Consider the following 12,410-nt stretch of genomic DNA (forward strand, 5'->3'; position numbering starts at 1 on the left):
GTCTCTTAACAATAGGAAAAATCAATGATTCTTTCAACTGTCTTTTCCTAAACAGAAGTTAACACACTCATGAAAATACAAAATCATAAGAATTAGATCAAAGGGTTCTCAAAACCTCATAATACTGGCAGCAGTGGGATTTGAACCCACGCATCCGAAGAGACTGGAGCCTTAATCCAGCGCCTTAGACCGCTCGGCCATGCTACCTAATGAATCATTAAAAGAGCTTCCTTAGAGTAAGTTTAGTGTATCTGACTACATTTTAAACTTGTGCATTGTGGAAAATGGATAGGTCTCTAAACAAAAAGGAAAAAGCAATGATTCTATCTTTTGTCTTTTCCAAAAAAGCAAAGCACGCACTCATACAAAAATATGCTAATTTTTCTGTTAGCAAAATCATAAATATAAGCTGAAAAGGTTTTCAAAACCTCAATATGTTGGCAGCAGTGGGATTTGAACCCACGCCTCCAAAGAGACTGTAGCCTAAATCCAGCGCCTTAGACCACTTGGCCATGCTACCTTAAACAGCATGATTAATTAAGCTTCCTTAGAGAAAGTGAAGTACATTTGACAACATTTAAAATTAGTACATTTTGGAAAATGGGCATGTCTCTAAACATTAGGCAAAAACAAAGATTCTATCAACGGTCTTTATCTTAACTGAAAACTGCTAAATCATACAAATACAAAAGAAGATTATATCACATGCTAATTTGCATGTCTCTTAACAATAGGAAAAATCAATGATTCTTTCAACTGTCTTTTCCTAAACAGAAATTAACACACTCATGAAAATACAAAATCATAAGAATTAGATCAAAGGGTTCTCAAAACCTCATAATAATGGCAGCAGTGGGATTTGAATGGGCATGTCTCTAAACATTAGAAAAAAGCAAGGATTCTATCAACAGTCTTTATCTGAACTGAAAACTGCAAAATCATGCAAATACAAAAGAAGATTAAATCACATGCTAATTTGCATGTTAGCAAAATCATAAGAATAAGTACAAAAACATTTCAAGATCTCATAATACTGGCAGCAGTGGGTTTAAAGCATATGCTAATTTTGCATGTTAGCATAATTATAAGAATAAGATAAAAAGGTTTAAAAGAACTCATACTAGTGGCATTTGAACCCACAAGTCTGTTAAAATTTAGGTAAGTCTCTAAACAATAGGAACAATCAATGATTCTTTCAACTGTCTTTTCCAAAACAGAAATGCACACACTCATGGAAATACAAAATACTCAGAATTAGATCAAAGGGTTCTCAAAACCTCATAATAATGGCAGCAGTGGGATTTGAATGGGCATGTCTCTAAACATTAGAAAAAAGCAAGGATTCTTTCAACAGTCTTTATCTGAACTGAAAACTGCAAAATCATGCAAATACAAAAGAAGATTAAATCACATGCTAATTTGCATGCTAGCAAAATCATAAGAATAAGTACAAAAACATTTCAAGATCTCATAATACTGGCAGCAGTGGGTTTAAAGCATATGCTAATTTTGCATGTTAGCATAATTATAAGAATGAGATAAAAAGGTTTAAAAGAACTCATACTAGTGGCAGCAGTGGGATTTGAACTCACAAGTCTGTTGGAATATGGGTAAGTCTCTTAACAATAGGAAAAATCAATGATTCTTTCAACTGTCTTTTCCTAAACAGAAGTTAACACACTCATGAAAATACAAAATCATAAGAATTAGATCAAAGGGTTCTCAAAACCTCATAATACTGGCAGCAGTGGGATTTGAACCCACGCCTCCGAAGAGTCTGGAGCCTTAATCCAGCGCCTTAGACCGCTCGGCCATGCTACCTAATGCATCATTAAAAGAGCTTCCTTAGAGTAAGTTTAGTGTATCTGACTACATTTTAAACTTGTGCATTGTGGAAAATGGATAGGTCTCTAAACAAAAAGGAAAAAGCAATGATTCTATCTTTTGTCTTTTCCAAAAAAGCAAAGCACGCACTCATACAAAAATATGCTAATTTTTCTATTAGCAAAATCATAAATATAAGCTGAAAAGGTTTTCAAAACCTCAAGATGTTGGCAGCAGTGGGATTTGAACCCACGCCTCCAAAGAGACTGGAGCCTAAATCCAGCGCCTTAGACTACTCGGTCATGCTACCTTAAACAGCATGATTAATTAAGCTTCCTTAGAGAAAGTGAAGTACATTTGACAACATTTAAAATTAGTACATTTTGGAAAATGGGCATGTCTCTAAACATTAGGCAAAAACAAAGATTCTATCAACGGTCTTTATCTTAACTGAAAACTGCTAAATCATACAAATACAAAAGAAGATTATATCACATGCTAATTTGCATGTCTCTTAACAATAGGAAAAATCAATGATTCTTTCAACTGTCTCTTTCTAAACAGAAATTAACACACTCATGAAAATACAAAATCATAAGAATTAGATCAAAGGGTTCTCAAAACCTCATAATAATGGCAGCAGTGGGATTTGAATGGGCATGTCTCTAAACATTAGAAAAAAGCAAGGATTCTTTCAACAGTCTTTATCTGAACTGAAAACTGCAAAATCATGCAAATACAAAAGAAGATTAAATCACATGCTAATTTGCATGCTAGCAAAATCATAAGAATAAGTACAAAAACATTTCAAGATCTCATAATACTGGCAGCAGTGGGTTTAAAGCATATGCTAATTTTGCATGTTAGCATAATTATAAGAATAAGATAAAAAGGTTTAAAAGAACTCATACTAGTGGCATTTGAACCCACAAGTCTGTTAAAATTTAGGTAAGTCTCTAAACAATAGGAACAATCAATGATTCTTTCAACTGTCTTTTCCAAAACAGAAATGCACACACTCATGGAAATACAAAATACTCAGAATTAGATCAAAGGGTTCTCAAAACCTCATAATAATGGCAGCAGTGGGATTTGAATGGGCATGTCTCTAAACATTAGAAAAAAGCAAGGATTCTTTCAACAGTCTTTATCTGAACTGAAAACTGCAAAATCATGCAAATACAAAAGAAGATTAAATCACATGCTAATTTGCATGCTAGCAAAATCATAAGAATGTACAAAAACATTTCAAGATCTCATAATACTGGCAGCAGTGGGTTTAAAGCATATGCTAATTTTGCATGTTAGCATAATTATAAGAATGAGATAAAAAGGTTTAAAAGAACTCATACTAGTGGCAGCAGTGGGATTTGAACTCACAAGTCTGTTGGAATATGGGTCAGTCTCTTAACAATAGGAAAAATCAATGATTCTTTCAACTGTCTTTTCCTAAACAGAAGTTAACACACTCATGAAAATACAAAATCATAAGAATTAGATCAAAGGGTTCTCAAAACCTCATAATACTGGCAGCAGTGGGATTTGAACCCACGCCTCCGAAGAGACTGGAGCCTTAATCCAGCGCCTTAGACCGCTCGGCCATGCTACCTAATGCATCATTAAAGAGCTTCCTTAGAGTACGTTTAGTGTATCTGACTACATTTTAAACTTGTGCATTGTGGAAAATGGATAGGTCTCTAAACAAAAAGGAAAAAGCAATGATTCTATCTTTTGTCTTTTCCAAAAATGCAAAGCACGCACTCATACAAAAATATGCTAATTTTTCTATTAGCAAAATCATAAATATAAGCTGAAAAGGTTTTCAAAACCTCAAGATGTTGGCAGCAGTGGGATTTGAACCCACGCCTCCAAAGAGACTGGAGCCTAAATCCAGCGCCTTAGACTACTCGGTCATGCTACCTTAAACAGCATGATTAATTAAGCTTCCTTAGAGAAAGTGAAGTACATTTGACAACATTTAAAATTAGTACATTTTGGAAAATGGGCATGTCTCTAAACATTAGGCAAAAACAAAGATTCTATCAACGGTCTTTATCTTAACTGAAAACTGCTAAATCATACAAATACAAAAGAAGATTATATCACATGCTAATTTGCATGTCTCTTAACAATAGGAAAAATCAATGATTCTTTCAACTGTCTCTTTCTAAACAGAAATTAACACACTCATGAAAATACAAAATCATAAGAATTAGATCAAAGGGTTCTCAAAACCTCATAATAATGGCAGCAGTGGGATTTGAATGGGCATGTCTCTAAACATTAGAAAAAAGCAAGGATTCTTTCAACAGTCTTTATCTGAACTGAAAACTGCAAAATCATGCAAATACAAAAGAAGATTAAATCACATGCTAATTTGCATGCTAGCAAAATCATAAGAATAAGTACAAAAACATTTCAAGATCTCATAATACTGGCAGCAGTGGGTTTAAAGCATATGCTAATTTTGCATGTTAGCATAATTATAAGAATAAGATAAAAAGGTTTAAAAGAACTCATACTAGTGGCATTTGAACCCACAAGTCTGTTAAAATTTAGGTAAGTCTCTAAACAATAGGAACAATCAATGATTCTTTCAACTGTCTTTTCCAAAACAGAAATGCACACACTCATGGAAATACAAAATACTCAGAATTAGATCAAAGGGTTCTCAAAACCTCATAATAATGGCAGCAGTGGGATTTGAATGGGCATGTCTCTAAACATTAGAAAAAAGCAAGGATTCTTTCAACAGTCTTTATCTGAACTGAAAACTGCAAAATCATGCAAATACAAAAGAAGATTAAATCACATGCTAATTTGCATGCTAGCAAAATCATAAGAATAAGTACAAAAACATTTCAAGATCTCATAATACTGGCAGCAGTGGGTTTAAAGCATATGCTAATTTTGCATGTTAGCATAATTATAAGAATGAGATAAAAAGGTTTAAAAGAACTCATACTAGTGGCATTTGAACTCACAAGTCTGTTGGAATATGGGTAAGTCTCTTAACAATAGGAAAAATCAATGATTCTTTCAACTGTCTTTTCCTAAACAGAAGTTAACACACTCATGAAAATACAAAATCATAAGAATTAGATCAAAGGGTTCTCAAAACCTCATAATACTGGCAGCAGTGGGATTTGAACCCACGCCTCCAAAGAGACTGGAGCCTTAATCAAGCGCCTTAGACCGCTCGGCCATGCTACCTAATGCATCATTAAAAGAGCTTCCTTAGAGTAAGTTTAGTGTATCTGACTACATTTTAAACTTGTGCATTGTGGAAAATGGATAGGTCTCTAAACAAAAAGGAAAAAGCAATGATTCTATCTTTTGTCTTTTCCAAAAAAGCAAAGCACGCACTCATACAAAAATATGCTAATTTTTCTGTTAGCAAAATCATAAATATAAGCTGAAAAGGTTTTCAAAACCTCAATATGTTGGCAGCAGTGGGATTTGAACCCACGCCTCCAAAGAGACTGTAGCCTAAATCCAGCGCCTTAGACCACTTGGCCATGCTACCTTAAACAGCATGATTAATTAAGCTTCCTTAGAGAAAGTGAAGTACATTTGACAACATTTAAAATTAGTACATTTTGGAAAATGGGCATGTCTCTAAACATTAGGCAAAAACAAAGATTTTATCAACGGTCTTTATCTTAACTGAAAACTGCTAAATCATACAAATACAAAAGAAGATTATATCACATGCTAATTTGCATGTCTCTTAACAATAGGAAAAATCAATGATTCTTTCAACTGTCTTTTCCTAAACAGAAATTAACACACTCATGAAAATACAAAATCATAAGAATTAGATCAAAGGGTTCTCAAAACCTCATAATAATGGCAGCAGTGGGATTTGAATGGGCATGTCTCTAAACATTAGAAAAAAGCAAGGATTCTATCAACAGTCTTTATCTGAACTGAAAACTGCAAAATCATGCAAATACAAAAGAAGATTAAATCACATGCTAATTTGCATGTTAGCAAAATCATAAGAATAAGTACAAAAACATTTCAAGATCTCATAATACTGGCAGCAGTGGGTTTAAAGCATATGCTAATTTTGCATGTTAGCATAATTATAAGAATAAGATAAAAAGGTTTAAAAGAACTCATACTAGTGGCATTTGAACCCACAAGTCTGTTAAAATTTAGGTAAGTCTCTAAACAATAGGAACAATCAATGATTCTTTCAACTGTCTTTTCCAAAACAGAAATGCACACACTCATGGAAATACAAAATACTCAGAATTAGATCAAAGGGTTCTCAAAACCTCATAATAATGGCAGCAGTGGGATTTGAATGGGCATGTCTCTAAACATTAGAAAAAAGCAAGGATTCTTTCAACAGTCTTTATCTGAACTGAAAACTGCAAAATCATGCAAATACAAAAGAAGATTAAATCACATGCTAATTTGCATGCTAGCAAAATCATAAGAATAAGTACAAAAACATTTCAAGATCTCATAATACTGGCAGCAGTGGGTTTAAAGCATATGCTAATTTTGCATGTTAGCATAATTATAAGAATGAGATAAAAAGGTTTAAAAGAACTCATACTAGTGGCAGCAGTGGGATTTGAACTCACAAGTCTGTTGGAATATGGGTAAGTCTCTTAACAATAGGAAAAATCAATGATTCTTTCAACTGTCTTTTCCTAAACAGAAGTTAACACACTCATGAAAATACAAAATCATAAGAATTAGATCAAAGGGTTCTCAAAACCTCATAATACTGGCAGCAGTGGGATTTGAACCCACGCCTCCGAAGAGACTGGAGCCTTAATCCAGCGCCTTAGACCGCTCGGCCATGCTACCTAATGCATCATTAAAAGAGCTTCCTTAGAGTAAGTTTAGTGTATCTGACTACATTTTAAACTTGTGCATTGTGGAAAATGGATAGGTCTCTAAACAAAAAGGAAAAAGCAATGATTCTATCTTTTGTCTTTTCCAAAAAAGCAAAGCACGCACTCATACAAAAATATGCTAATTTTTCTATTAGCAAAATCATAAATATAAGCTGAAAAGGTTTTCAAAACCTCAAGATGTTGGCAGCAGTGGGATTTGAACCCACGCCTCCAAAGAGACTGGAGCCTAAATCCAGCGCCTTAGACTACTCGGTCATGCTACCTTAAACAGCATGATTAATTAAGCTTCCTTAGAGAAAGTGAAGTACATTTGACAACATTTAAAATTAGTACATTTTGGAAAATGGGCATGTCTCTAAACATTAGGCAAAAACAAAGATTCTATCAACGGTCTTTATCTTAACTGAAAACTGCTAAATCATACAAATACAAAAGAAGATTATATCACATGCTAATTTGCATGTCTCTTAACAATAGGAAAAATCAATGATTCTTTCAACTGTCTCTTTCTAAACAGAAATTAACACACTCATGAAAATACAAAATCATAAGAATTAGATCAAAGGGTTCTCAAAACCTCATAATAATGGCAGCAGTGGGATTTGAATGGGCATGTCTCTAAACATTAGAAAAAAGCAAGGATTCTTTCAACAGTCTTTATCTGAACTGAAAACTGCAAAATCATGCAAATACAAAAGAAGATTAAATCACATGCTAATTTGCATGCTAGCAAAATCATAAGAATAAGTACAAAAACATTTCAAGATCTCATAATACTGGCAGCAGTGGGTTTAAAGCATATGCTAATTTTGCATGTTAGCATAATTATAAGAATAAGATAAAAAGGTTTAAAAGAACTCATACTAGTGGCATTTGAACCCACAAGTCTGTTAAAATTTAGGTAAGTCTCTAAACAATAGGAACAATCAATGATTCTTTCAACTGTCTTTTCCAAAACAGAAATGCACACACTCATGGAAATACAAAATACTCAGAATTAGATCAAAGGGTTCTCAAAACCTCATAATAATGGCAGCAGTGGGATTTGAATGGGCATGTCTCTAAACATTAGAAAAAAGCAAGGATTCTTTCAACAGTCTTTATCTGAACTGAAAACTGCAAAATCATGCAAATACAAAAGAAGATTAAATCACATGCTAATTTGCATGCTAGCAAAATCATAAGAATAAGTACAAAAACATTTCAAGATCTCATAATACTGGCAGCAGTGGGTTTAAAGCATATGCTAATTTTGCATGTTAGCATAATTATAAGAATGAGATAAAAAGGTTTAAAAGAACTCATACTAGTGGCAGCAGTGGGATTTGAACTCACAAGTCTGTTGGAATATGGGTAAGTCTCTTAACAATAGTTAAAATCAATGATTCTTTCAACTGTCTTTTCCTAAACAGAAGTTAACACACTCATGAAAATACAAAATCATAAGAATTAGATCAAAGGGTTCTCAAAACCTCATAATACTGGCAGCAGTGGGATTTGAACCCACGCCTCCGAAGAGACTGGAGCCTTAATCCAGCGCCTTAGACCGCTCGGCCATGCTACCTAATGAATCATTAAAAGAGCTTCCTTAGAGTAAGTTTAGTGTATCTGACTACATTTTAAACTTGTGCATTGTGGAAAATGGATAGGTCTCTAAACAAAAAGGAAAAAGCAATGATTCTATCTTTTGTCTTTTCCAAAAAAGCAAAGCACGCACTCATACAAAAATATGCTAATTTTTCTGTTAGCAAAATCATAAATATAAGCTGAAAAGGTTTTCAAAACCTCAATATGTTGGCAGCAGTGGGATTTGAACCCACGCCTCCAAAGAGACTGGAGCCTAAATCCAGCACCTTAGATCACTCGGCCATGCTACCTTAAACAGCATGATTAATTAAGCTTCCTTAGAGAAAGTGAAGTACATTTGACAACATTTAAAATTAGTACATTTTGGAAAATGGGCATGTCTCTAAACATTAGGCAAAAACAAAGATTCTATCAACGGTCTTTATCTTAACTGAAAACTGCTAAATCATACAAATACAAAAGAAGATTATATCACATGCTAATTTGCATGTCTCTTAACAATAGGAAAAATCAATGATTCTTTCAACTGTCTTTTCCTAAACAGAAATTTACACACTCATGAAAATACAAAATCATAAGAATTAGATCAAAGGGTTCTCAAAACCTCATAATAATGGCAGCAGTGGGATTTGAATGGGCATGTCTCTAAACATTAGAAAAAAGCAAGGATTCTATCAACAGTCTTTATCTGAACTGAAAACTGCAAAATCATGCAAATACAAAAGAAGATTAAATCACATGCTAATTTGCATGTTAGCAAAATCATAAGAATAAGTACAAAAACATTTCAAGATCTCATAATACTGGCAGCAGTGGGTTTAAAGCATATGCTAATTTTGCATGTTAGCATAATTATAAGAATAAGATAAAAAGGTTTAAAAGAACTCATACTAGTGGCATTTGAACCCACAAGTCTGTTAAAATTTAGGTAAGTCTCTAAACAATAGGAACAATCAATGATTCTTTCAACTGTCTTTTCCAAAACAGAAATGCACACACTCATGGAAATACAAAATACTCAGAATTAGATCAAAGGGTTCTCAAAACCTCATAATAATGGCAGCAGTGGGATTTGAATGGGCATGTCTCTAAACATTAGAAAAAAGCAAGGATTCTTTCAACAGTCTTTATCTGAACTGAAAACTGCAAAACCATGCAAATACAAAAGAAGATTAAATCACATGCTAATTTGCATGCTAGCAAAATCATAAGAATAAGTACAAAAACATTTCAAGATCTCATAATACTGGCAGCAGTGGGTTTAAAGCATATGCTAATTTTGCATGTTAGCATAATTATAAGAATGAGATAAAAAGGTTTAAAAGAACTCATACTAGTGGCAGCAGTGGGATTTGAACTCACAAGTCTGTTGGAATATGGGTAAGTCTCTTAACAATAGGAAAAATCAATGATTCTTTCAACTGTCTTTTCCTAAACAGAAGTTAACACACTCATGAAAATACAAAATCATAAGAATTAGATCAAAGGGTTCTCAAAACCTCATAATACTGGCAGCAGTGGGATTTGAACCCACGCCTCCGAAGAGACTGGAGCCTTAATCCAGCGCCTTAGACCGCTCGGCCATGCTACCTAATGAATCATTAAAAGAGCTTCCTTAGAGTAAGTTTAGTGTATCTGACTACATTTTAAACTTGTGCATTGTGGAAAATGGATAGGTCTCTAAACAAAAAGGAAAAAGCAATGATTCTATCTTTTGTCTTTTCCAAAAAAGCAAAGCACGCACTCATACAAAAATATGCTAATTTTTCTGTTAGCAAAATCATAAATATAAGCTGAAAAGGTTTTCAAAACCTCAATATGTTGGCAGCAGTGGGATTTGAACCCACGCCTCCAAAGAGACTGGAGCCTAAATCCAGCACCTTAGATCACTCGGCCATGCTACCTTAAACAGCATGATTAATTAAGCTTCCTTAGAGAAAGTGAAGTACATTTGACAACATTTAAAATTAGTACATTTTGGAAAATGGGCATGTCTCTAAACATTAGGCAAAAACAAAGATTCTATCAACGGTCTTTATCTTAACTGAAAACTGCTAAATCATACAAATACAAAAGAAGATTATATCACATGCTAATTTGCATGTCTCTTAACAATAGGAAAAATCAATGATTCTTTCAACTGTCTTTTCCTAAATAGAAATTTACACACTCATGAAAATACAAAATCATAAGAATTAGATCAAAGGGTTCTCAAAACCTCATAATAATGGCAGCAGTGGGATTTGAATGGGCATGTCTCTAAACATTAGAAAAAAGCAAGGATTCTATCAACAGTCTTTATCTGAACTGAAAACTGCAAAATCATGCAAATACAAAAGAAGATTAAATCACATGCTAATTTGCATGTTAGCAAAATCATAAGAATAAGTACAAAAACATTTCAAGATCTCATAATACTGGCAGCAGTGGGTTTAAAGCATATGCTAATTTTGCATGTTAGCATAATTATAAGAATAAGATAAAAAGGTTTAAAAGAACTCATACTAGTGGCATTTGAACCCACAAGTCTGTTAAAATTTAGGTAAGTCTCTAAACAATAGGAACAATCAATGATTCTTTCAACTGTCTTTTCCAAAACAGAAATGCACACACTCATGGAAATACAAAATACTCAGAATTAGATCAAAGGGTTCTCAAAACCTCATAATAATGGCAGCAGTGGGATTTGAATGGGCATGTCTCTAAACATTAGAAAAAAGCAAGGATTCTTTCAACAGTCTTTATCTGAACTGAAAACTGCAAAACCATGCAAATACAAAAGAAGATTAAATCACATGCTAATTTGCATGCTAGCAAAATCATAAGAATAAGTACAAAAACATTTCAAGATCTCATAATACTGGCAGCAGTGGGTTTAAAGCATATGCTAATTTTGCATGTTAGCATAATTATAAGAATGAGATAAAAAGGTTTAAAAGAACTCATACTAGTGGCAGCAGTGGGATTTGAACTCACAAGTCTGTTGGAATATGGGTAAGTCTCTTAACAATAGGAAAAATCAATGATTCTTTCAACTGTCTTTTCCTAAACAGAAGTTAACACACTCATGAAAATACAAAATCATAAGAATTAGATCAAAGGGTTCTCAAAACCTCATAATACTGGCAGCAGTGGGATTTGAACCCACGCCTCCGAAGAGACTGGAGCCTTAATCCAGCGCCTTAGACCGCTCGGCCATGCTACCTAATGCATCATTAAAAGAGCTTCCTTAGAGTAAGTTTAGTGTATCTGACTACATTTTAAACTTGTGCATTGTGGAAAATGGATAGGTCTCTAAACAAAAAGGAAAAAGCAATGATTCTATCTTTTGTCTTTTCCAAAAAAGCAAAGCACGCACTCATACAAAAATATGCTAATTTTTCTATTAGCAAAATCATAAATATAAGCTGAAAAGGTTTTCAAAACCTCAAGATGTTGGCAGCAGTGGGATTTGAACCCACGCCTCCAAAGAGACTGGAGCCTAAATCCAGCGCCTTAGACCACTCGGTCATGCTACCTTAAACAGCATGATTAATTAAGCTTCCTTAGAGAAAGTGAAGTACATTTGACAACATTTAAAATTAGTACATTTTGGAAAATGGGCATGTCTCTAAACATTAGGCAAAAACAAAGATTCTATCAACGGTCTTTATCTTAACTGAAAACTGCTAAATCATACAAATACAAAAGAAGATTATATCACATGCTAATTTGCATGTCTCTTAACAATAGGAAAAATCAATGATTCTTTCAACTGTCTCTTTCTAAACAGAAATTAACACACTCATGAAAATACAAAATCATAAGAATTAGATCAAAGGGTTCTCAAAACCTCATAATAATGGCAGCAGTGGGATTTGAATGGGCATGTCTCTAAACATTAGAAAAAAGCAAGGATTCTTTCAACAGTCTTTATCTGAACTGAAAACTGCAAAATCATGCAAATACAAAAGAAGATTAAATCACATGCTAATTTGCATGCTAGCAAAATCATAAGAATAAGTACAAAAACATTTCAAGATCTCATAATACTGGCAGCAGTGGGTTTAAAGCATATGCTAATTTTGCATGTTAGCATAATTATAAGAATAAGATAAAAAGGTTTAAAAGAACTCATACTAG

General features: G+C 33.6%; 6 non-coding genes across 6 annotated transcripts; all 6 read right to left on the reverse strand.

Moving 5' to 3' along the window:
• Positions 1-1,739: 1,739 nt before the first annotated feature.
• Positions 1,740-1,821, reverse strand: TRNAL-AAG (transfer RNA leucine (anticodon AAG)). The gene has a single exon. It is a non-coding gene; the product is annotated as a tRNA-Leu (tRNA).
• Positions 1,822-3,351: 1,530 nt separating this feature from the next.
• Positions 3,352-3,433, reverse strand: TRNAL-AAG (transfer RNA leucine (anticodon AAG)). The gene has a single exon. It is a non-coding gene; the product is annotated as a tRNA-Leu (tRNA).
• Positions 3,434-6,569: 3,136 nt separating this feature from the next.
• On the reverse strand, positions 6,570-6,651 carry TRNAL-AAG (transfer RNA leucine (anticodon AAG)). Its single transcript has one exon. It is a non-coding gene; the product is annotated as a tRNA-Leu (tRNA).
• A 1,532-nt stretch (positions 6,652-8,183) lies between these two features.
• On the reverse strand, positions 8,184-8,265 carry TRNAL-AAG (transfer RNA leucine (anticodon AAG)). The gene has a single exon. It is a non-coding gene; the product is annotated as a tRNA-Leu (tRNA).
• Positions 8,266-9,797: 1,532 nt separating this feature from the next.
• On the reverse strand, positions 9,798-9,879 carry TRNAL-AAG (transfer RNA leucine (anticodon AAG)). The gene has a single exon. It is a non-coding gene; the product is annotated as a tRNA-Leu (tRNA).
• Positions 9,880-11,411: 1,532 nt separating this feature from the next.
• Positions 11,412-11,493, reverse strand: TRNAL-AAG (transfer RNA leucine (anticodon AAG)). Its single transcript has one exon. It is a non-coding gene; the product is annotated as a tRNA-Leu (tRNA).
• Positions 11,494-12,410: the final 917 nt, after the last annotated feature.

The sequence above is a fragment of the Ranitomeya variabilis genome, chromosome 5, assembly GCF_051348905.1.
Source record: "Ranitomeya variabilis isolate aRanVar5 chromosome 5, aRanVar5.hap1, whole genome shotgun sequence".
NCBI classification, from domain to species: domain Eukaryota; kingdom Metazoa; phylum Chordata; class Amphibia; order Anura; family Dendrobatidae; genus Ranitomeya; species Ranitomeya variabilis.